This window comes from Callospermophilus lateralis, unplaced genomic scaffold (assembly GCF_048772815.1).
Source record: "Callospermophilus lateralis isolate mCalLat2 unplaced genomic scaffold, mCalLat2.hap1 Scaffold_79, whole genome shotgun sequence".
Classification (NCBI taxonomy): domain Eukaryota; kingdom Metazoa; phylum Chordata; class Mammalia; order Rodentia; family Sciuridae; genus Callospermophilus; species Callospermophilus lateralis.
The window spans coordinates 1239854-1263410 of NW_027515935.1; positions in this window are offsets into that span (position 1 = coordinate 1239854).

A 23557-nucleotide genomic window follows, 5' to 3' on the forward strand; every position below is an offset into this window, starting at 1 on the left:
CACTCTGGAAGTAACCAGGCTGTTTGGTGCATGTACAAGCAGTAAGAGCCACAGATCAGAAGATTTCAAATGGTTCACATGAGACCTCATTATTCCTGCATCTTCATTCCCTGGCTCACACAATGGCAGGCTGAGCTTGGAAACTCAAGGTTTTGTGTGATGGCAGGTGATATACCCAAAAAATAGCATCTACACATCTTTTCACAAGTTTACTCATTCCACTCAGTCATAAACAACAGAGGAATTATATCATTTGTGGGAGATGGAGGAACCTGGAGCACATCAAATTAAATTAAATAAATCAGCTGCAGAAAGTCAATTTTCAAGTGCATTCTCTGATATGTGAAAGGTAAAAAGAAAAATGGAGTGAAAAAAGAAGTGGATCTCGAAAAAATTGGAGAGAGAATAGTTGAGTTTAGATTGATGGAAGAGAGGATAAGAGAGATGATTCAGGCACTGAGAAATGAGACTGATCAATGACGTTATGCCCATACATGTATATATTACAAATGAATATACTAATAAATTAATATAATGTCCTAATATAAATGACATTTTTGGCACCTGTGACTGAAATTCAGCATGCTTCACAATTGAGCAACATTTCTTCACCACTCCTTTTATGTATTTTTTTTTTTTGAAATAGGTTTCTGCTAAGTTGTTCAAGGCTTTGCCAACAGACAAAAAGCTGGGTGACCACGTTTTGTCTTTGTAAAAATACAAAGGTCTGTCATCCCCCTGGCTTATGGAGCACTCACTAGGCAACAAGTGCCACCATTTATGACTTCATTTAATTCTCATCATAGTCTTGAGAAGCAAGTGGCATCATCCCCATCTTTAACATAAATAAATAAAAGTGGGGAGAAATTAAAGATCTATTCAGGCTGAGTGAGGTGGCACATGTCTGCAATACCAGCAGATTAGGAGGCTGAGGCAGAAAGATTATGAGTTCAAAGCCAACCCCAGCAAAACTGAGGTGCTATGCAACTCAGTGAGACACTGTCTGTAAATAAAATACAAAATAGGACTGGGGATGTGACTCAGTGGTTATGAGCCCCTGAGTTCAATCCCAAGTACCAAAGGAAAAGAAATCTATTCAAGCCTTAAAAATATATAAAAGCCAGAATACAAATATACGATATGTATTCAAGACCTTGGTCCATTAACGTTTATTTTATACTAATCATAACATCTAGGAACCTCCCTGAAAGCTTAATAAATCCAATGCTTGAGAGTACTCCCCAGAGATTTTTGTTTCACTGATTGGAGCTAAAGTCCAGGTATCAGGATAATTGACTCTAATGCTCACAATTAGGAATGGAATCACTTTTCTATTAAAAATCAGGGAAGCACAGACAAAGAGATTGGATTCACCTGCTCAATATTGTGTGTCAAGTCGACAGGAAAACCAGGGTATGTGTATATACTTCTGTAGCTCTCCAAAGAGCTCTCTGTGGCTCCAAAGAAAAGAAGACTCCACAAAGCTGGAGGGGGAACACAAGCCAAACCCTCTGCCACAACTCAACCCACAATACTCCAATTTTCCTAGACAATAAGTGTGCATATAGGAGACAATTCCAGATGGTACCTTGGTGTTCAATGGGCGACATGCAAAGAAATAGGTCACAACCAACTTTAGAAAAGGCAGAGGTGTGGCTGGGCCAGGGTGGGTACTAGTCTATAGGATAAACTTTTCCAGGGCGCATGAAGTCCAGGGCTTCCTCCTCTGAAAATGAGCCTTGCCTTATCACACATATGCTTGTTCAACTATTTATGCCCTTCTCCTATTTTATATTTCTCTTGCACATGGCTTTGGAGGTCTTGTGCTTTGGCATTTCTTATATTTTTTAATGCATCTTTCAAACTACCACAAAATCAACCATGAGGAATATTACCTGTACAGGTTACAGTTTTATTTTATTACCATTTAGCTCAAGTTTCCAAATCTCTCTGAAATACACATTTTTTAGTTTTTATAATTTTATTATCCCTTTACATATTGACAATGCTTGTGATAAATCAGTATTCTCTGATTTCAACACTTGGAATATCAGTGACCTGCTTAAACTGATTGTACTTTCTTTTGATTCTCCATCATAAGCCTCCTTTTTATTTTTTTACAGTATATAAAAATTTATATATAGTACAGAAAAGCCCAAGCTAATATTACATGGTTTCTCTCAGAGAAAGGGCAGGTACCTCCATTAGTGAGTATGAGGGCTCATCACAGCTTCCTTAGTTTGGCCTTCCACCATGGGCTCTGACTCTGCTCAATGTTCAATCTTCCTGTGATCTCCTCAGCCTGTGGCCTTCAGCTCATCTTCTTCTTTTAAAATTTTAGATTAATTTTAATATTTTACAAAGACCCTGAATGACAAAAATGCCAGTTTGAAAATGGTGGCATACATAAACAACACTACCCAGAAATCAGATGCTTCATGTGGGAACAACCAAGGGAAGAGGAGCCTATCACACATGATAGAGAGAGGATCCTCAGAGCCATAGTGGAACCATTGGAGGATACAGAAATCCCTCACCTCAAAGTTGAGGCATTGTAAGTTGTTTAATGGGTCTGAACTAATGTTATCATACAATCAGAACAATAGCAACTGTGATTGGTACATGATTCCAATTGAGATGCCTTTCTAAATATGTCCAGAAAAATGTTTGGAGACCAGTTATCCCAGGATTGGTGTTATCAACCAAAAAAGAAAGTAAAATAAAGAGACAGCTGACATGTTACACTGGGAAAGCCACAGTTCTGTGTTTTCCAGGGGGTTGTTTGTCATCTTTCTATAGACATTAAAATTATAGGCCTGCAGAGAAAGAACTTAAAGATGTCTTTCCTTAAAACATGCAACTCTTGAGGCTATTACCTGCACCACATTCTTCCTGGCCTCATCCATCTGGGTAATTGCCTCTGCATTCTTAGATTCAGAAGTAGTGTGCAGTTGGGTCATGGAAAGGCTGTGGAAGAAGGGAATTTTAGTATATTGCTGAGGTTTCTTGTAGATGAAGAAGAGAGACTTCAGCTCCAACAGTTCAACGCAGCCCAGAAAACTTTGTTCCGTATGATACATTGAGGATATTTTCTTCTAACAATGTTTGCTTCTATAATTCATTTTCTCCTAAAATGAGTCATTTTTTAAATAGGGAGTGATGATTAATTTTAGTTTCTCATTTGTTCTAAGTTTAATGAGTTCTACTGATACAACTTACATATAGAATGTCATCTAGAGATTTTAAACATTACTTATTTGTATACATATTATAAAAGAAGACATGAGTTTTAACTTGATATTCTATAAACATTTATTTTATTTACATGTGGATCTGAGGATCAAACCCAGGACCTCACACATGCTAGGCTCACACCACTGAGCCATATCGCCATCTATAATTTAGCATTTTTATTTATAAACTGGCTTCTGTAATATTAATAAATAAAATAGAACTACTATTGATGTGATTTCTATAATTTGAGTATTTATAAGTTTTTAAACTTTTAGAAGAAAATGAGATTCTATGTTCAAAACTTCATTTCATAGAGGGCAATATCACAATGCCAGAAACTACATATATTTCTTATAAAATCTTTGGATCCAATTTAACTCAAAGAATTAAAAATTTCCTGACCCTGTACTCTCTCAGTTAGGAAGTGTCAAATGAGAGGATCATAATAAAAGTGTTTGGAAGCACACTGAAAATTTTTGAAAATCAAATGAACATACTAGTAATTTCCTAATCCTGGATTAAAAATACACAGGAATATAATTTCCAAGTTTAGAGGAGAAATATTGGTGTTGATTAGTTCTTTATGTATTAGTTTTATGTGTGTATATATATGTGCCTATATACACACATATGTCTTTTCCAATTTCTATTACAATGGAACTGTCTGACTCTAACTTTTTTTAAAGGAACATTTAGGTCAGTGGAATCTCATCCTACCCTGTCACTGTATTTCAATTTCTGATGTTTTCACAAACTCAGGTTATTTTTTAGTTGTTTTTTTTACTTGTTTGCTTGATTCTTTACATGAACAAGTAATTGTGAACCAGTCTCCTTCTCTGGTCACTGAAACACAAAGAACAAGATGACACAGAAAAGCCAAAGTTGTGGGGAAGAAAAGCAAGACTTGAATTTTACATAACAACATCAATCAGAGAGACAGATTGCCCTTTAGGAATCCATGGGTTTCCCAGTAATGAAAGGTTGGCATCTGTGAAGAAGCACTCTCTGGCTTTTTATTTCTTTACTTTAAGATTAAACAGATGTTAACTTTATGAACCATATAAATTTATTGACCATCAACTATGTGAAAAATTTAAGGCTAAATTTCTAGACAATTCTATAATTAGAAAGAGGCATATAATTTCAAACTACTCATATAAGCATATATTACATTAATACATCTGAATAAATGAAGCATGTGAGATCACAAAACAAAAACATGGGCCTAAAACTCCCCACACAGTTATGAAAAGTGATGTAATGACAAAGCAAAATAATTGTCTTTTGGGTCCAAAGCATGAGGTTTCAAAGTCCTGTAGCTAATAAATGTCTATACCCTCTTTATTTCAAATTTATTGCTGTGCATGCATTATCATAATTTGTTTGAAGGATCATGTGTTGATCTAGTGTTTCATTTCAAACAACTCTCTTAAAAGTACTAAGAATTTTTCTTCTAATATCCATCACTAATAGTATTAGTACCATAGTTATATGGTGATTTTTGAGCCTAAAGGAGAAGTTTACTTAAAATTTTAAAATTATGTGTCACTGAAAAGGTAGAAGATATACTATATTAAACTGGCTTTATTGTCTAGGAAATAGAAATATCAAAGGAATTATTTCCAGGTATTTGGTCATTTTTGATGTACTGATCTGTGTATAATAAATAAAATTTAATTATATTTGCCGATTTATGGAACTATGCTTCAAATTAAATGCTCCTTGAGAAAGAATATTAGTTTTTCGCTTCTACATCTATGTCTAGAAAATTTACACAATATCATTAAAATTATATGTTTCCTGTAGAAATGCTATTCACTGTATTGTATTTGGAGAAGATTAATGGATTTGGTATTTTTGCTTCAAATATGTTTTGTCAAAAAAGAGAACATGGTTATAAAGCTTTTTTATATTATATTATCAATTTATGGTGACGTTTTTATTCTCTTTCAAGCACAACTATATATAAAAAATAGTGATTCTTTTTTTTTGGTGTCATGTTATCTTCCAAAATTCTTATCCTTTATGAAACAAAATGATAATTTTGTAGTGCAGAATTACATCCTTATAAAGCCTATTTTATTTCCTCCAGTTTTAATCATGGATCTAAATTCATATTAAAATGTATTGAACATTTTTGACTGTGTATTATAAACCCATAAACTAAGCTAACTATTTTACTTAGAGACCTGGATCTTCAAATATACAATTCTATATTACCCACAATGAATTAAAGTAACAGTAAAATAGAAGCATAAAATGAGATAAACATTCACAATGAAAAGAGGAGGTGATCTCCAGTGACAAAAGACTTCAAAGAACTTCTGGAAAACAGAAAGAATGAAATCAGATGAAGGATGCATTTGAGTTCTAATTAGGGCTCCCAAGGAGGGAGATTAAGACCATGACTAGGCATCTTGGAAGTCTCTAAGATAGGGTGCTTCAGATCAGCACAATGGAAATAAAGGGAAGGGAGCTTGCTTGGGTGCACAGAATCTGGGTTTGCAGTCTTATCTCAAAGGAGGCTTTTGCTTACTCCAAGTGAAATTTTGGAGTTGTCTTGCACTCTCATAATGGGTCCTACTTGAGACATAGAGTGTGATTTACATGAGTCTCAAACAGTCTTGAGTGTTGGAAGTATTGAATGGTCATAGCCAGAAAAACTCTCTTCTACTGATGAAAATATTTTGAAAAGACCACTTTCAGCAATTGTCTCGGAAATGAATCCTTCTGTCCTTATGGTGCCATAAAGCACAGTTCCCTATAGTGACACCACAAAAATTCGCTTTTCAGTCAAAGTTCTGTACTTAGTTTATGGTACTGGTGAGAGTCTGTTCCTGAAAGAAAAAAAAAAACTTATAAAAAGGAAAACAGGGCAATTAATTACAGTTTTGACAGCTGTGTAGACTGAATGTCAAATTAATGTCATCTTGTGTTTTTTCTGCTCTTCTTTTTAGATCCCCTAAATGGACTTTTTTGGTCTCTACAACTTAGCTGATTGAGTGAAACTCATACATATGTCCAAATCAATTGAGCCTCCTCACCATGATTTTCTCAAGACACAACTACTTCACTGGTCTTTTTACAATTCCTGTATGGAAAGTGAGTACTAAAAAGAAGAGAATTGGATCATCTGTTTTCAAATTGAATCATCTGAGTTTTTATCTCCATTGCAACATGGAATCAATGTCCTTCTGATAAGGAGAGTGAATTGACCTAGCTAGGAATGTACTTTCCCCTCTTGCTTTCTTTTTTTTTTTTTAGTACATAGAATTTTGAGTCCTCAGGTACAGTTTAAATTTTAGTTCGAATCTTGTTAGACATCCTGGTGGAATTGTGTCCTCTTAAATAATTAGGATTTCTAAAACTAGAGGATGCGGAAGCATGGTGTAAGAAAATGTAATTGCCAAGTGGGTTAATGGGAGTGATAGAGAATGAAGAATCTTCAACTTTGACAGTCTAGCTCCTGGACCTATGTAGTCTATCTCTTGGTAGCACAAACTGATATAATGTTATGTAATTTAAAAAGTATAAGCAACATCAACACCTGTTCCAGAATTCTACCAGGCCAGTAACTTTTTATTTATTTTTTTTTTGTACGTGAAAATACAGTGAATAACATGGTCATAGACCCATAAAATATCTTTGTTTTTGTTAACTGTGGTCTCATTCACTTTTATGCATGATCCCTTGGCACTTAATTAATGGTGCGTGCTTAGGATTTATTGTCCCTAAAAGCAAAATGTAAAAAAAAAAAAAAAAAAGTTTGGGTTTTTCTGGTTAAAATTATTTCTTCATTAAAAGAGGTCCACTCGTTGATTTATGATGAGAGAATGATGAAAAAAATGATGCTGTCACAAGAACCTAGAAATAGACCTCTCTTCCTAACTGGCTGGATATTTGTAAGAAGTATTTGATAGATAAAATGCAGTGACTGGAAACCACTATGGTACTCAGTCCTCAATGATCCTGTGCATCATCAGTGGCTGGATAAATACAACTAGCGAAGTCAAGTTGTCAAGTTGGTTGTCTTGTACAATGTCCATGATATATTTGCTTTGGTATTTGATAGCATGAAATCTCATGATATTTACACTGCATTATCTCTTTCAGAGATCCATCCTGATTACTGTACCCCCAAAATTTTATAGTCTTCAAAAGTTCCTTCTAGACTCTTGAAAAGTCTTAATTTCTTCCTATAAGTTTATGTACCTTCTTAGCTGAGGTAACATTTTTTACAGTGTAATTAAGGATGAAGTGTGCTGCCAAGTATTCTTCTCTTTAGAAAGAGCTTTCTCCACTTTTCATTTTTCAAGGCTAACCCTGAAAGATACTGTAAAATGATGCTATTTTATTTCCATTTACTTCTAAATGAAGCTAACTCATTTTTATTTCTAGTAACATTTTGTTAAAAGATGGCCAATTTCTTCTTCTATATGATTTATAAAGGGACCCTGTCCCAAAGAAGGGAATGAATAGGTGTTGTATCAATTCTTTGCTCTGAAATTTATTGGGGTTTTCTGAGAAAAGTGTAACTTCGTGATTATCTTCTTGATAAGTTATTTGCTTAGTTATTGGTCACACTCTACAAGTGTGACCCTAGGTGAAATGCAGAGGACGATGAAGAGTAAAATAAGTAGGAGCTATACATTTATTATGCTTTTGTAACTGAAGAAAGGTTTGTGAAGTACTTTATGATTTGCATAACTCTCTATCTTCCATTTAAAGTCATAAGATAAAATTCATCTTTATTTTTTGTGTTTCACAAATAAACTTCTAAAAATAAAATTTACACCTATTTTTCCTAATCCTGTTCATGATTTTTCCATTTTCTTGATTATATAAAATTTTCATAACTCATACTAACTTGATAATCTGTGTCATTTCCTGGCTTCCAAACAATTATTGATTTTTGTCTCTTTTTATTTATAGTTGGCCTCCAGTGACTAAGAGGAAGACTCCTTCCTGTCTGCTCCTCCCAGCCCTGCTCCAGCCTCTCAGCTTCCCAGACCCTCATGCAATTGGTTGTAAATTTTTCCAGAAGCTTTTTTACTGTCTAATTTTCAGAACTAAAAATAAAAAATAAAGTAAAAACTTAAAAAAAAACGTTAAAATGCAAAATGTGGAGGGAGAAAGCATATATATTTTTTGCAATTAGGATTTTTAAAATTTTGAAAATATTTTTCTTTTTTTAATGTGGTTCAGCCACTGATATTTCATCAAAATATAACAGTTTCTTTGTTGAGTTCAGGTAACCAAGGAATAGCCACACCCTCAGAACAAAATAAAACACACACATACAAAAAAAAAAGAAAAAAAAAACAGAATCATCTTTAACCTAACGTTTTATAAAATGTCTCAGATCCTCGTAACTTGCACACAAGCTTCTGTGTTCAATTGAATTGTAACTGCTTTTTGTATTTGGAGAGAGTGTGACCACTGAACTTGAAACCTTTTATTCTGAGTGTCTTGGTGGTTTTTGGTGAGATTAAGTAGGTGACAGGGTGAAGAGAAAGTGGGGAGTTCTTCCCTATTATAACATAAATTTTTCCTCCACCATCTACTCAAGGCTGCCAGACCTCAAGTTTTTCTTACACCGGTACACTTTAACTATTCTTATTTCCCCTTTACCAATAATTTTTAACAGCAGTTTATCAAACTACACTTATTAAGAACAATTTTAAAAATAAAGTTATAGTTCACCTCACCAGTCTACACTTATTGCTTATGGTTTCACTCACCTGCTATGCCTGTTTTTAGTGTCTGAAAAACATAGATTTATTTTCCATATTTTATCCAGTTTCTTACATGTATGTACTGGAAAGAAAATCTGGTCTGGAAATATTCCATTTTGATTGAATGCTATATTCAAGAAAATAATATTTAAACATGCTAAACATATCTACAGAATTTCTCAAGAAGCTATGCTTTAACCAAATAGAATATCCTTAAAAAAAAAAACTATGGTCAGCTTCAATAAAGCAAGAATAGAACCCAAGTATTTATCATTAATGATAGATTATAGATGATATATACAGAATAACCACAAGATTTAAAGAAAAAATCATATTCAACCTGGAATTCTAAACTGAAGCAGACAGTCAATTAATGAAAAATAATAATAGATTTTCATTAATGATAAAATTCTAAAAAAGCAATTTTCTGTGCCTCATTTCAAAGAGAGTTACTCAATATAGAAAAAAAAATAAAACAAAAAGAGCACAGTTTGTGGACAGAAATAGTGGTTCTAACTACAGAGCTCAAGAAAGTTATGCTGATTCTGCAGTAGACCTTGAAAATAGTTTTGTTAGCTTACCTCAGTCATACCTTTAAAATGATGCTTTAGTAGAAATATTAGCTAGTAAGTAATCAAATGATTGAATACAGCAAATATTAGAAAATTCTAGTGATCTATTTTTCATACCACACACACAAAAAAATGAGTATTGGAAAATACAGGAAAAACAAATGATAAAAAGAAAGCAAAAACCCACTAAACAAATAATGGAAAGTCAAGTTCTGCTTATGAAACACAGTAAAATGTGCACTCTTTGTAACATTTGATGAGATAGAAGAAAGTAGTACTGATTGTTCGTGATGGTAAGAACATCCCTCCATGAGCAGCATTCATGTCCTGATATTGGATGTTAGAAAGGCTAATAAGTTAGAGAAAGAAAGCATTCTTACTTCTTGTGTGTGTTTTGTGATGAAATCTATTTTAAAGTCAAATTTGTGGAATTGCTTACTGGTTTTTAACCTTCATAAATTTTCTGTAAACAATGAATGCAACACATAATTATTTTTAAAAGGGAATAACTAACTGACGAAGCATGAACACAGGTACTTGTAACTATTGAAAAATAGAGTGGGGTGTGGTGGTGTGTACAGATGCTGATACTCAGAAATAATAAAGTTTCCAATGTAGATTAAGCAAGAAATCACAGAATGCATATCATTCTGATTTCATTAATGATAATCAATTAAACACTAAAGCCTTTTAATATTTGAATCATTAGTCCTGAAAAGAAACAAGTGGCCCCATAAGCTAAATTGGTTTTCTTCGCTCTCTAATTGCTATTGGAAAAAATAATGGGAACACCTAATACATTGTGAAGGGTCTTCTATGTATATATTTCAAGATTATGGTTAATATCAGACAACTAGTAGTATGTATGGCTAAATTTATTGCGTTTTAGAACTTTACATAGTTGCAGATAGAGTGGAGGATGCTGATTTGGGACTAAATTTTAGAAACTACTGTTTTATATGGTACTGGGGATTGAAACCAGGGGTGTTTTATCATTCATATATATTCACAATTCTTCAATATTTTATTTTGAGAACTGGTCTCTCTTAGTAACCAAGGGTGGTCTTGAAGTTGTGATCCTTCAAGGCCTCAGCCTCTATGATTTTTCAGATTACAGGTATGTACCACCACATCAGGCCAGGACACTACCTATTAATTTTTACATGCATCTAATAATCAAAACTATTTTAAATATTCCTGCCTTTTCTTTTATTTAAAATATTCAATACTAACTTTCTGACCTTGTTGGAGAGCATCTTCCCCTTCCCTCCTCCCAATCTGCTTGGGGCACACACAGAAAGAAACCAGAAAAACTGGTCTCAAAATATACTAAAATTCACTCTACAGCCATTCATTTCTAAACAGAACAAAAAACAAACAAACAATTATACTGAAGCCAGAGAGAGTGGAACAGGCCTGTCATCACCAACAACTTTGGAGGCTGAGGCAGGAGGACTGCAAATTGGAGGCCAGCCTCAGAATCTCAGTGAGAGTCTGTCTCTAAATAAAATATAAAAAAGGCTGGGGATGGGGCTCAAGAATTCAATGTCCCTGGGTTCCATTCCTGGTACCAAAAACTATAAAAAAAGGCAGACTTCTTGTGCTCATGCTGGACATACCTGGAAATGGATGATTACAGCAAAGACAAAGATGGAGGCAATGAGATTCATGAAGTAGAGGAGATTCTGGTGCGAGAAAACCTCTCTAAGGGCTTGGACTCTGTCTGTGTTCATGGCCCAGAGATGGAACACTACAAGATGGCAACCTCCAATTCCATGTCTGTTGGCAGAGAAGGAGACAAACGTGAAGGGAAGAACAAAGGGCTGGACTCCGCTAGGTTTGGGCCTCCTCCTGGCCAAAGCAGAGGCAGGAGAACAGAATCAGCCAGGAGACTCATGGCACCAATAGTCACAGGGTCACAATCTGGATTTTTTTGGCACCAAGGATGGAACCCTGGGGCCCTCAGCCACTGAGCCCCACTCCCAGCCTATTTGTATTTCATTCACTGACAGCATCTCACTGAGTTGCTGAGGCCTTGCTGTTGCTGAGGCTGGCCTCCAAGTTGATATCCTCCTACCTCAGCCTCAGCAACAGGCAGAAAGGGGCCTGGCCTGAGGAAAAGGCAACAGACCAGACAGGGACACTGCAGCACAGGGCACCAAGGTCTGAGCACTTCAGAAATGGCATGAGACTGACTTTAGAACAAGAACACAGTGGGAAACACTGTCACCATGGCCCCTGCGGCAAAGATCGGTGCTTCACTAAACGTGGCATCTGTGGACAGAGTGGCTAACAGCTGGGGACTCAGATGTCCCAGTCACTCCCTGGGACTGCATTTTCCTGTCACCCCAGAGTTGGAACAGCAGGACTCGTGTCACCTTCTGGATGGCCACTCAGATGGGCCATTTGTCCTGTAGACCACATGGACAGGATATCTGTGACAGAAACGCTGTCCTAGCTTTCCCTGGCCCCCTGGCATACCCGTGGTGGTCTTCTTACAGCCCCTCTCCCTGCCACTTGTGGCTGTGTAGGACAACCGCTGATGTTTCTATGGTAAAGGATCTGGAGACATGAAACCTTGAGCATTTTGTAAAGGAGGAAGTTCAGCAATCTCAGTGGGAGAGAGTAGGGACTTGTCCTGGCTCCTCTTGCCACCAATGACCTCTCTGAATCCCTGCACTTGCTCCGCTGAGCCATAAGAGTACCCTCAAACAGACCAACTCATCTCTGCCCCAGGGCCTTTGCACCCGCCAGGTTCTCTAGATGGACCTGTATCACTCTTCCCTAGTCACCCCATCTTCCTTCTCTGCTCTATTCTGACCCCGGGGCCCTGGGATGACACTGATGCTCACACACCTTACGTTTTATCCCTTTGTATTATTAGCACCCACAGAAGCGCCTAGTGCTTAACAGCACCTTACTGACAAATGTCTGGAATGAAAGGTGGGTGACATCAATGGCAGGGTGTGGGCCTTAGAAGCTTTCTGAATGTTTAACATGGTCATTTCTTGCAAATCACTACCCTCTGATCTCTAGGAAATGGGTTGTTTCATGCACTAGTGTGATGGGGACAAGACCCATGTGACATCTGTACTGTCCACCTCCCTCCCAGCCTGGATTGTCCCAAACCTCAGGGAAGAAGGACCAACTGCACTCTCCACTCTAGGGGCCCTTCCACACCCCACTTTACAGGTCACAAGCTGAGCCGTGGTGGCACTCCTGCTAACAGGAAAGCCTTTCAGCTGAAAGCTACCTGAGCCTGCTCCACCATCCTCTTGCCCGTCCTGGGGCTGTCCCCGTGGCTCCACCATTTTGGCTCCTTAGAGCACCACTCAAAGACCCCCAGGTAAGATCTCTGCCCCAACGAGGTACCAGAGGTGGCCAACGCAGCCACCTCCATGTCTCAGTTGTCTGTGGCCTTCATCTCTCCCTAAGTCCTAAGGCCGTCACTCTGATGTCACACTGGCTGACTCAGGCTGAATGGCTGTGCCACCTTGCCAGACATTTTCTCAGCCTGTCTCCAAGGGACAGCAAATCATTCCTTCAAAACTGTCCCCTCACTCACCATCCTGCTCCAGAGCAAAGTGATCCTCTGGCTGGCTGCCACGGCCCAAGCCTTCACTGACTCGTCCCCTGTGGTCACCACTGCTCCCACTCTTTTTGAAGGCAGCCCCCCGCCAAAGCCAGGAGGTCTTGGCAGACTCCTTAACTCCTACCCAGATTTCACCACCACATCCACAGCTGGGGTGCAGCTGCTTTGCCCCCAGATCCTCAATTCACCTTAGATTTTCTGAAATTCTAGGAAGAGTCTTGTGTCACCTTTGCCTACTCTTCTGTAAGTGTCGCCGACACTCCTACCTGGGGTCCAGTCTTTCCCATGGGATCTTTCAGGCACCCTGCAGGGACTCATCTGCAGTTTCCTCAATTTGATGTCATGGCACTGAAAGCCAAGGACCAGCTCCACAGTCAATTCCAAAAAAACACAAAAAAATGAACACAAATATTTTCCATGAGAGACTTCCCAGAAAAAATCAGATTCAGGGATCAGAGGCCAAAAGAAAAAGAAAAGGAAAAAAAGACAGTTTCCCTCTTCTAAGAAGTCTCACATGTTTTTCAATTTTTATTTTATTAAGATTTGTAAGCCAGGTGTCATGGTGCATGCCTGAAATCCCAGTGGCTCTGGAGGCTAAGGCAGGAGGATTGCAAATTGGAGGCTAACGTCAGCCAAATTGGGGCTCTAAGCAAATCAGCGAGACCCTGTCTCTGAATAAAATACAAAAGAGGGTTGGGGACGGGGCTCAGGGGTTAACTGTCCCTGAGTTCAATCCGCAGTGCCTTCCTCCCCCAAATGGCAATACTGTGGGTTGAACCCAGAAACAGTCATTCTACCCATGACTGTTTTGAGACAGGGTCTCACTTCTTTGCCAAGGCTGTCCTTGAACTTGTAATCATCGAACTAACTGCTCCTTGCCTGAACAAGTGGTTTGGTGTAGAAATTTCATTTTTAGAATCTTATTCGCTAAGAACAACTGCTAAAATATGTGCAGGTGATTGCCCAAGGATATTCACATTGATGCTAACTGTGACTGAGAAAGAACTGAAATGTCCACCAGAAGACAATAGACTAAAATCAACACTTCTTTATCCTTGCAGTGCAGGATCCTGCTAAGAAATTTGAGGCAGGATTACTCTGTGGCATGCTAACTGTCCTTAAAATATTCTTATAAGACATGAAAGTTTAGATATCCTTTTGATTGTAAGTGTTGTTGTTGTTATTGTTAAAATAATAATAATAATAATAATAATAATAATAATAGTAATAATAATAATAATAATAATTATTATTATTATTATTATTATTATTATTATTATTATTATTACTATTATTATTATTTGGTACTAGGGATTTAACCCAGGACCACTTAACCCCTGAGCCCTGTCCCCAGCTCCTTTTATATTTTATTTAGAGACAGGGCCTCACTAAGTTGCTGAGGCTGGCTTCCAGCTTGTGATCCTCCTGCCTCGGCTCCTGAGCTGCTGGGATGACAGGCTTGAGCTTCTGCACTCAGCTATAATTTTAAACATTTGCACACTGAAAATTCAGAAGAAATGATTCTGAAACAGTTATTTTCCCCCAGAGGAATACTCTGCATACATGAAAACTTCCTGCAGATGTGCCCAACGGGAGGCAGGGCCCTTACCTTGGTCGGTGTTGATGGTGGTGGGGTTGAAGGCCTTCCCCAGGATGGTTTCACAAATGTTGCTTGAGATGGAGAGGGAAAAGCCAGAGCCCAGGCCGTTCCCTTTATAATGAAACTCATCCAAAAGGAGGACGATCAAGCCTGCCACAAAGAACTGCAGAATTAAAATAAATTAATTAATAAAAGTGAACTCTGTGTTACTGGCCCCAGTGCCCTGGTTCCTTCCATCTTCAATGACAGGGCTCTCTGCTATGAGGGCCAAATAAGAGACCCTTCTCAATCTGCCTCATGGGAATTCAGAAGCCAAAGCCAGGTCTTTCAATTCTCTATTATTTTTTTTTAAATCTATTTTTTAGTTGGAGGTGGACACAACATCTTTTTTTTATTTTTATTGGGTGCTGAGGATCGAGCCCAAGGCCTTGTACATGCCAGGTGAACCTCTGCCACTGAGCCCCAGCCCCAATATTTTTTTTTGTTTCTTAATTGTTTTTGGTTTTGCAGGTGGACAGCAGGCCTTTATTGATTTCAATATTTCTCGTTGTAGATGGGTGCAGTGTCTTTATTTGAATGATTTCTTTTTGGCCGGTGACCAGCCTCCAACCCGGGGCCTTACCCTACTCAGGCCAGTGTTTAGCCTTGAGCCCAGCCCTGAGCCTGGCATGGCCCCAGGTCTGGCTGAGTACTGCTGAGGAGGAAGACGGACAACAGGGTCACTCAGGAAGCGGGGTGAGAGTGGGGGTTCACCTGAGTGGTGATCAGAAGGCAGATCGCAGAACCCATCTTTGAGGCGGTCCCTGTCCATGCCTGTCATCACATCCATAATGGACTGGCCGATGGTGACAATCATGCCAAACACTAGGGTCCTAAGAAAATCTTGAGCAGAGTGTGGCAGGAATATAGATGACAAATACTGACACTGCCCATAGGCAAGTGCTTTACTAAACTTCAGACCAGTCATCCTAAATTCTTTTTTTAAAAAATGATCTTGAATTCTTAATATGGAAAAACATATTTAAAAAATTGTCAACGGTAAGGAGAAAACTTCTGAGGCTGTAGCTCAGTGGTAGAGGCACTGAGTTCCATTTTCAGGTTTGCAAAAAAAAATATTAAAAACAAAGAAAGAAAGAGAAAAAAACACCCAATTTGGGCTTTAGAAAAATAATGCAAATTTTTTGTTTGTTTGTTTTGATTTTGGTACTAGGGATTGTACTCAGGGTCACACAACAACAGAACCTCATCCCCAGCCCTATTTTGGTTTTATTTAGAGACAGAGTCTCACTGAGCTGCTTAGGGCCTCGCTGTTGCTGAGGTTGGCTTTGAGTCACAATCCTCCAGGATCAACCTGAGGACTGAGCAGACGTGCTTCACCTCTGAGTCTCATCCCCAGCCATTTTTTATTTTATTTAGAAACAGGGTCTCACTGAGGGGCTTAGGGCCTCACTAAGTTGCTGAGGTTGACCTCCAAATAGTGATCCTTCTGCCTCAGCCTCCAAAGCTGCTGTAATTAGAGGCATACTCCACAGCATCTGGCTTTGATTGAATACTTATGACAGCTCTGAAGTAGATGTCACCTCCTTCGTGAGGTATGGAAATCATGGCTGGTCAAGGGGTGACCTCCATGCACTGATCCTTCAAATCCTTCCTCTGGGGCATTCCTGCCCTCCCCTGCCCTGCCTGGCCTTCCTTCATTCCCAGCACCTCCCAGAACTGCTCTCTCACTAACAGGCCATGGAGCACCTACAGGGTCGGCAGGCAAAGCACACAGGCCAAACTGGGCTGTTTTAATGCCCCCAATTTTAGAGCCAATTCAAATTCTCAACTAGACACCAGAAATGTACCCATGATCTTTCTTAAACTTCTGGGCTCCCATTGAAGACGGCTTGGTCTTTTGGGGTGTCACCCACTTCAATCATCTTGGTGCAAGCCAAGAGCTGCATGATGAGGCCCAAGGTGACCATTGCAGAGATACTGAGCTCCATGAGTGTGCCTAAGGAAACGGGCAGCCACAAAGCCCCTGTGAGCTCAAGAAAGCAAGACATTATTTAATAAAATGAACTTACAGAAATGAATGTGACCCCTTTTCCACATTGGATGGGATTCAGGTTGCTGGCAGCAATTATAGCATAACACCCCAAAACCCAAGATAAGAACACAACTGAGTCTCTCTGTCGAGCCCACCAGACACCATGTCATTCTGTTTGGAAAGTCACGTACCCCTCAAGAGCCTGCTGCATTCCCATCCCCATGGACAGATCCATTCTGGATGGACAGAGGACAGAGAGGCCCGTCCTTCATGAGTTCATAAAACTGGAGAACATTCCAATCATTTCCTGAGTCTGCAAATGGGGCTGGCACATTTGGATCTAGTTGGGAATCAACCTTCCCTTTCCATCATGTTCAGATGAGCTCTGATTCTGAGTGACTGGAACCTTTTTGGAACCCCATTTTTAAACCGTGTCCATCAAATGCACCATCAACATACACAAGAAAATCATTTCTAGACCCACAGGTGACTGGTTAGATTTGACCCTCCACTGTCACTCGTGGTTTTGATCCATATATTTCACCTGTAGATATGAAAAAGATGCAACTGAGAAACCACTAGAGAGTTCTATAGAGTGTTCTATGTCTACTCAGCATCTCATTCCAGGATTTCAAACACTCTAGTTTTTTTAAGTTTTCAGAAATTCTCAAGCAGAGACTTATCTTGCTCTTCCAGGTTTTGTATTGCATTCAAACCTAACTCTAAAGAACATGGTGTTTCCCAGGATGAATGCACCTTTGATCAGGCTATTTGACGTGGCACATGCAGACTTTCCAGGCCACAGAGCTGCCCATTCTCTTAGCTCCACAGAAAGGCTGTAGTTCAATTAAATGGTGCTGATCCAGCAGAAAAGAGGCACAGTGAGTCTGAGCCTCCCTCTGTTGGAGGCCAGAATCCCTCACATCCAGTAGAAAGGGTCCACAGTATCTGAGGCCATAATACCAAACAAAGGATCTGGAAACAAGTAGAAACCAAAGGAGTGGCACATGTTTGCCCCCTCTCCCCCTTGCCCCAACAGCAGCACAGGAGACCGGATTGACCTGACAGCAGACTAAGAAGATGAAAAGGGGGATGGCTCGCCACAGCACCTTTGCCTTCAACTGGATCTGCAGAAGAGGTAGAATCAGAGGACATGAAGTTTCCCAGTAAGTCATTAAAAATAGAGTCCAACAGACACTTTCTCTGATCACCAAGAAAGGCCAAGGTGGGCTGGGGGCACAGCTCCATGGGAAAGCACTTGCCGAGCATGCATGATGTTCTGGGTTTAGTCTCCAACAGTAAACCTCCACCAAAAAAGTGAAGAAGCCAAACCATGCACCAAGCAGAGTCCTGAAAGGTGAGTCTCATGCTTTCTGTGAACAAAGCCAATGCGAAGATGTCCGTAGGTGTCACGTCTGGGAATGCTCATATTATACAGCATCATGATCTTCCCACTGCTTAAGTGAGTTCAATGGCAAAGCTGTACTCTTAACCATTGACATGAACAGTTTAGATCCTCAAGGAGAGGCAAGAGGAAGGCAAGTTCAAAGACAGCCTCAGCAAAAGAAGGCAGTGAGCCCCTCTATGGGACCCTGTCTCTCAATAAAAAACAAACTAGGTCTGGAGACATCTCTCAGTGAGTGGTTGCTTCTGAGTTCAATCCTAGGGATAAGTAAGTAAGTAAGTAAGTAAGTAAATTCTTTCTGTTGTTGATATTTTTAAAATAATATTTAATCTTTATTTTATTTACCTCTTCTCTGATGTTTAGTATTTTTTCTTCTACTAGCTTTGGGTCAGGCATGTTCTTGATTTTCTATCTCCTTGAAGAGGAAGTCTTGGTTGTTTTCTTTTTTGATATAGGTATGTACTGCTCTAATCTTAAAATTGCCTCTGCTCTATGATATAGGGTTTTTTATTTTGTGTTTCTATCATTTTTCTCAAGAATCTTTAAAAATTTCCATCCTGTTTGTCATTGACTCTGCTATTTGAGAGCTTTCTGTTATAATCGCAGACATGCAGGATGTTTCTGAAGTTCCGCCTGTTGTAGGTTTCCAGTTTTATTACATTGTGTTCAGAAAAAAAGTTATTTCAAATGATTTATAGCTTTTAAAATTTGTTAAGGTTTTTTTATGACTTAATCTGTTGTATATTTTGGAGAATGTTGTTGGTACTGTTGTGAAGAATTTGTCGTCTTTTGGTTTTTGTTGAAAAGTTCAGTTAAGCCTATCTGCTCTGCAGTGTACTTTAAATTCTGTGTAAAGCAAGAAGAGACAGAACCAAGGTGTTGTGTATGTTGTATTTCTGATGAGAGGATCAAGTCCGTGAGATTTTCCAGAGTATTTATGGTTTTGTTTTTGTGACTTCTGGTAACAAATAGGGTTTATTGTGTGTGTGTGTGTGGGGGGGTGTTGTATGTTGTATTTCTGTGTGCATGCATACTCAGTGTTTGGTTATATCATGTGCATGCCTTCAGGAAGTGTAGATTATATAGGAATGTATAAGCCTGCATTTGGAAAGTATACATTATAATTGCATGTCCGTCAGTACCTGGGTGATAACAGGCATGTGTATTTGTGGGTATGTATATATTTTTTTAGATAGGAAGTGGTGGTGGGTGTATTTGGGGAAAGCAGGGATAAAGGTGATTAATGCATCTGTGTTTTTGTTGGAATGGCAGTGAGTTGTGGGTCATGCACCTGTTTCTAAATGTGAGGTGTTTTAATGATATCTGTGGTGAAAGGGGTTTTAATGAGTGTGCATCTTTCCATGTATGTGCCTCAGCAAGAGGTGTTCACAGGTCTCTGTGGCTGGGTGGCATGTGTGCATAAAAATCTCTTTGAACTTCCCTAAGATTAAGTGGAACCAGAAATACCCTGATTACAAAAATGTAAGATTCTTAACCCTAAATGACACAGGTACAACCACCCACATACACACATAAACATGAGTCCATATTCCCAGAATCACTTGATACGCAAACACCAACTCCAAAAAACACATAAAGTTTCTCAACCTTCTCCAAATGTACACAACAATGATGTCACCTACAATCTCCTCATTGTCATTTCCCAAATACATACATAACACATGTGTTGCCTTAATACACATATTTTACCCTTCACTCTAATGTCACACCCTTCCCTAAATAAAAAATAAAATTAAATTAAAAAATCAATATTTTGTGAATATCAAAAAGTATTCACCAAAATACTCCATTCAAACACTCTTCTTAATAATTATTCACAAGTCCCACCATGTCATAATAACCCATATACACTGTCAGTACCTAATCCTCCTAACTTGTATTCCCATATAAATATAACTTCTATATTATCTCAGTGGAAACACATACTACCCATCTACTATTTGAGAATGAATACTCAGCCATCACACTTCCTAAATACTTTCACAGTCCTAGATTATACAAGTCTGGGAACACACGTGTCCATCTGAATCTACAAACCCACAGTACTCCCACAGACCTAAAGTACATGCAGCCACTCTCTCACTATTAAAGGACACAGAACTCACTATTAATGTACAAAACTGCTCATTCTTTCTGATATACTCAGTTAACGGGACACAACACTGTGGAGTTCTAAAATCCTCAATAGCATAAACTTCCTATTTTCCAGATGCCTGACTCTAAACCCAGAGTTCCTCTTGCCCAAATTAATACAAATACACAGCAAAATCCAAACAATTCCAATCAATAACCTTCCTTACAAAGTCTCACACATATTCCAGTCGCCTCCATGAAACACTTAAAATATATATGAAGTAGGACTGAAGAGGCTGGATACCACAGGAATTTTCAGAAAGCAGGTTTATTGGATGTTGCCAATCAGTCCAGAGTGTGGCTCATGCCTGAAACATTCTAGGGACAGATAATTTCAAAATATTTTGACTTTTATGTCCCATGGGGGAAAAGGGCTTGAAGATTCACTTGACAAGTGTTTTTTATTCCATTCTCTAGGCCAGACAGAGGTTTCACATGTATTTACCAAAAAAAAAAAAAAATCTGGCATTTACAAGAAAGAGGAAGCTCCCAACAACAGTAACCTTTGCATTCTTGCTGCTGATCTGACAAGAGAAGAAGCTTAATTATGGCAAGGGTCTTTTGGTTGAGAGTATCTGGTGTGCTTCAGATACACTCATCTTCAGACCACACATCAATCAGTATCACCCATAAAGCAATCACACAAACACTCCCTCAGTAACTGAATGGAGCAAACAAATTACTTATTAACATGACAACAATTTGTATTCTCAAATGAAAACATTTACAATCACCTCTATGTTGCAAACATGCACATACACAGAATGCCTCAGAATATGAAGTTCAACAACAAATCTCAGACGTACAGACACTGCTAACTCCTCCTACATACTCACAAAGGACACCCCTCCATTCCCAAAAATAACATGATCACCTCAAAGCCCTAAACAAGAAAATACACAGCAGTCCACTTGAGACATTATCAACAGAATCTATACACATCAATGTGCCACATATACATAATTCTAAACACCCCAACATTCCCCATGATTCCATTCTCTCCAAATCTCTGAACACCAAAGATTATGTCCCTAAATTCTGACCTAGACATCAACATACACATACATTCTAAAATCTGAAAATGCACAGATCCAACACATAATAGTAAGACAACATCCTAACTCCTCTCAAATGCATTCACAATAGTCATGTTCACAATAGTCCACAATGCCAACAACATCTACAGACGCACCACTAAAACCCTAAACACATGTCCTGCCAGAAAGGTACTCAGCCAACAATGACCAAAGAAATCACTCAGAAAATATTTACACACGACAACCAAACAGTCCCACACAGGAGAATTTATGGTGTCTTGTTTCATATCCTTTCCATACCTATACACATTAAACACATAAAAGCACAAAGTCCTGGTGCTAGAGAAACAAGTTCTTGTGTTTTCTCTCTCTCTCTCTGTTTCCCTCTCTCTCTGTCTCTCCTTCTCTCTCTCTCTCTCTCTCTCTCTCTCTCACACACACACACACACACACACACACACACACACACACATACAGAACATTACATACATAATCTGAACACTGACACACCCAGTTCAAGGATATTATCTTGTGGGCCCTGCACACAGAGGTAGAGGGGTGAAGATGCAGATTTCAGGCACATACCTTGCTGTTGAAAATGTAAGAAAATATGAAAGTGCAAAGGAAAGAGCACATTCCCTCCCATAAAACTGAAAGGTACTTGCCAGCCACTCAATAACTCCTCAATATAGAGAAAACTCTTCAAATAATAAGAGAGTACTCTCAGATAATGCTTCTGGAGATGAAGGTACTCTGGGACATTTAAGGGGTTTCTAAAAGAGAGAATCACCCCAAATAGATTCTTTTGAGAATCCACCATCAGCCAAGATGGATATCTTCTAGCTAGAAAGCCAGACCATTGTGCAATGTGTTTTCCAATGCCAGGGATTGACTTGTTCACCTGGGCTCCCCCCTAAGACACATCAGCTCCAATTTATGAGTGGGGTCTGCAGTGTTCTCACACAAGAGGCCTTTGGCATCCTTACATGTCCAAATTATAATCTGAAGATATTACTGGCATGTTTGTTGGTCAAAAAATTAGTGAGTAAATTGTCAGCTTTTCTGTGTTACCTTCAGACAGAATAGGTGAATCTGGTTAGAGGAAGGTCTGGGGCCTCTTATATTTTGGACAGCAGCTGTCCTAATCACTTTCCAAACCTGTGATAATATACCTGAGATCACCACATTCAAAGGAGCAGAGATTTATTTTGGCTTATGGTTTCAGAGATTAAAGTCCATGGTCACTTGGCCCTCTTACCTCTGGACCTATAGCAAAGCAGAACATCTGGCCAAGAGTGTATGGCATAGGAAAACTGACCACCTCATGGCTGCTAGGAGGCAGAGAGAGACAGAGACAGAAGTGCATTAGGGCCCCAGTACCCCATCAGTGGCACATCCTCAATGAGGTAATTTTCATCAAATGGGCCCCAATTTCCACAAGCTTCAAAAACCTCCCAATAATGATCAGCTGGGAACCAGATGTTTAAGAGGTGAGCCTTTGAGGAACACCAAATGTTAATGCCAGAACATCTATCCCTTGTCCCCAAAAGCTCATGTCTGTCTCACAGCAATAAATAATCCAAAATAAATAAATAAACAAGCATTTGGACTCCAAGAGTCCACAAATATCAACAGTGCATTCTCAATAGTTTTTCCCAAAGTCTCTTCTGAGACTCAAGGGAACATAGTGACGCTGAACCCTGAATTGAATGTTTTTTTTTCTGCCATTCTCTTCTTTTTAATTTATGAGTATAGCTTTCTTTTCTCCCCACACCCTCAACCCTATCTCAATGACTAACCATAGAGTCAGTTAAAAGCACGAAAGTAGGTTAAAAGGGCCCTTGCACTGGGCACTCCACCTTACTATGTCACAGGAAATGTCCAAATTAAAAGGTATTGGCAGAAGTGTACAGAAGACACTGACTAGGAGGGAAACCAGACACACACACCTTCAGAATTGCAAGCATATAAAAAATCACATTATCTTAGATTCACAGGTCTGGGATGTGTCAGGGTCCACTGGACCCAGATATAACCCACAGAATCCCAACTACTTTAAATAACAGTTTTTTAAGAGAGAGAGAGAGAGAGAGAGAGAGAGAGAGAGAGAGAGAGAGAGAAAGAGAGAGAGAGAGAGAGACAGAGAGAGAGAATTTTCTAATATTTATTTATTAGTGTTGGGCAGACACAACATCT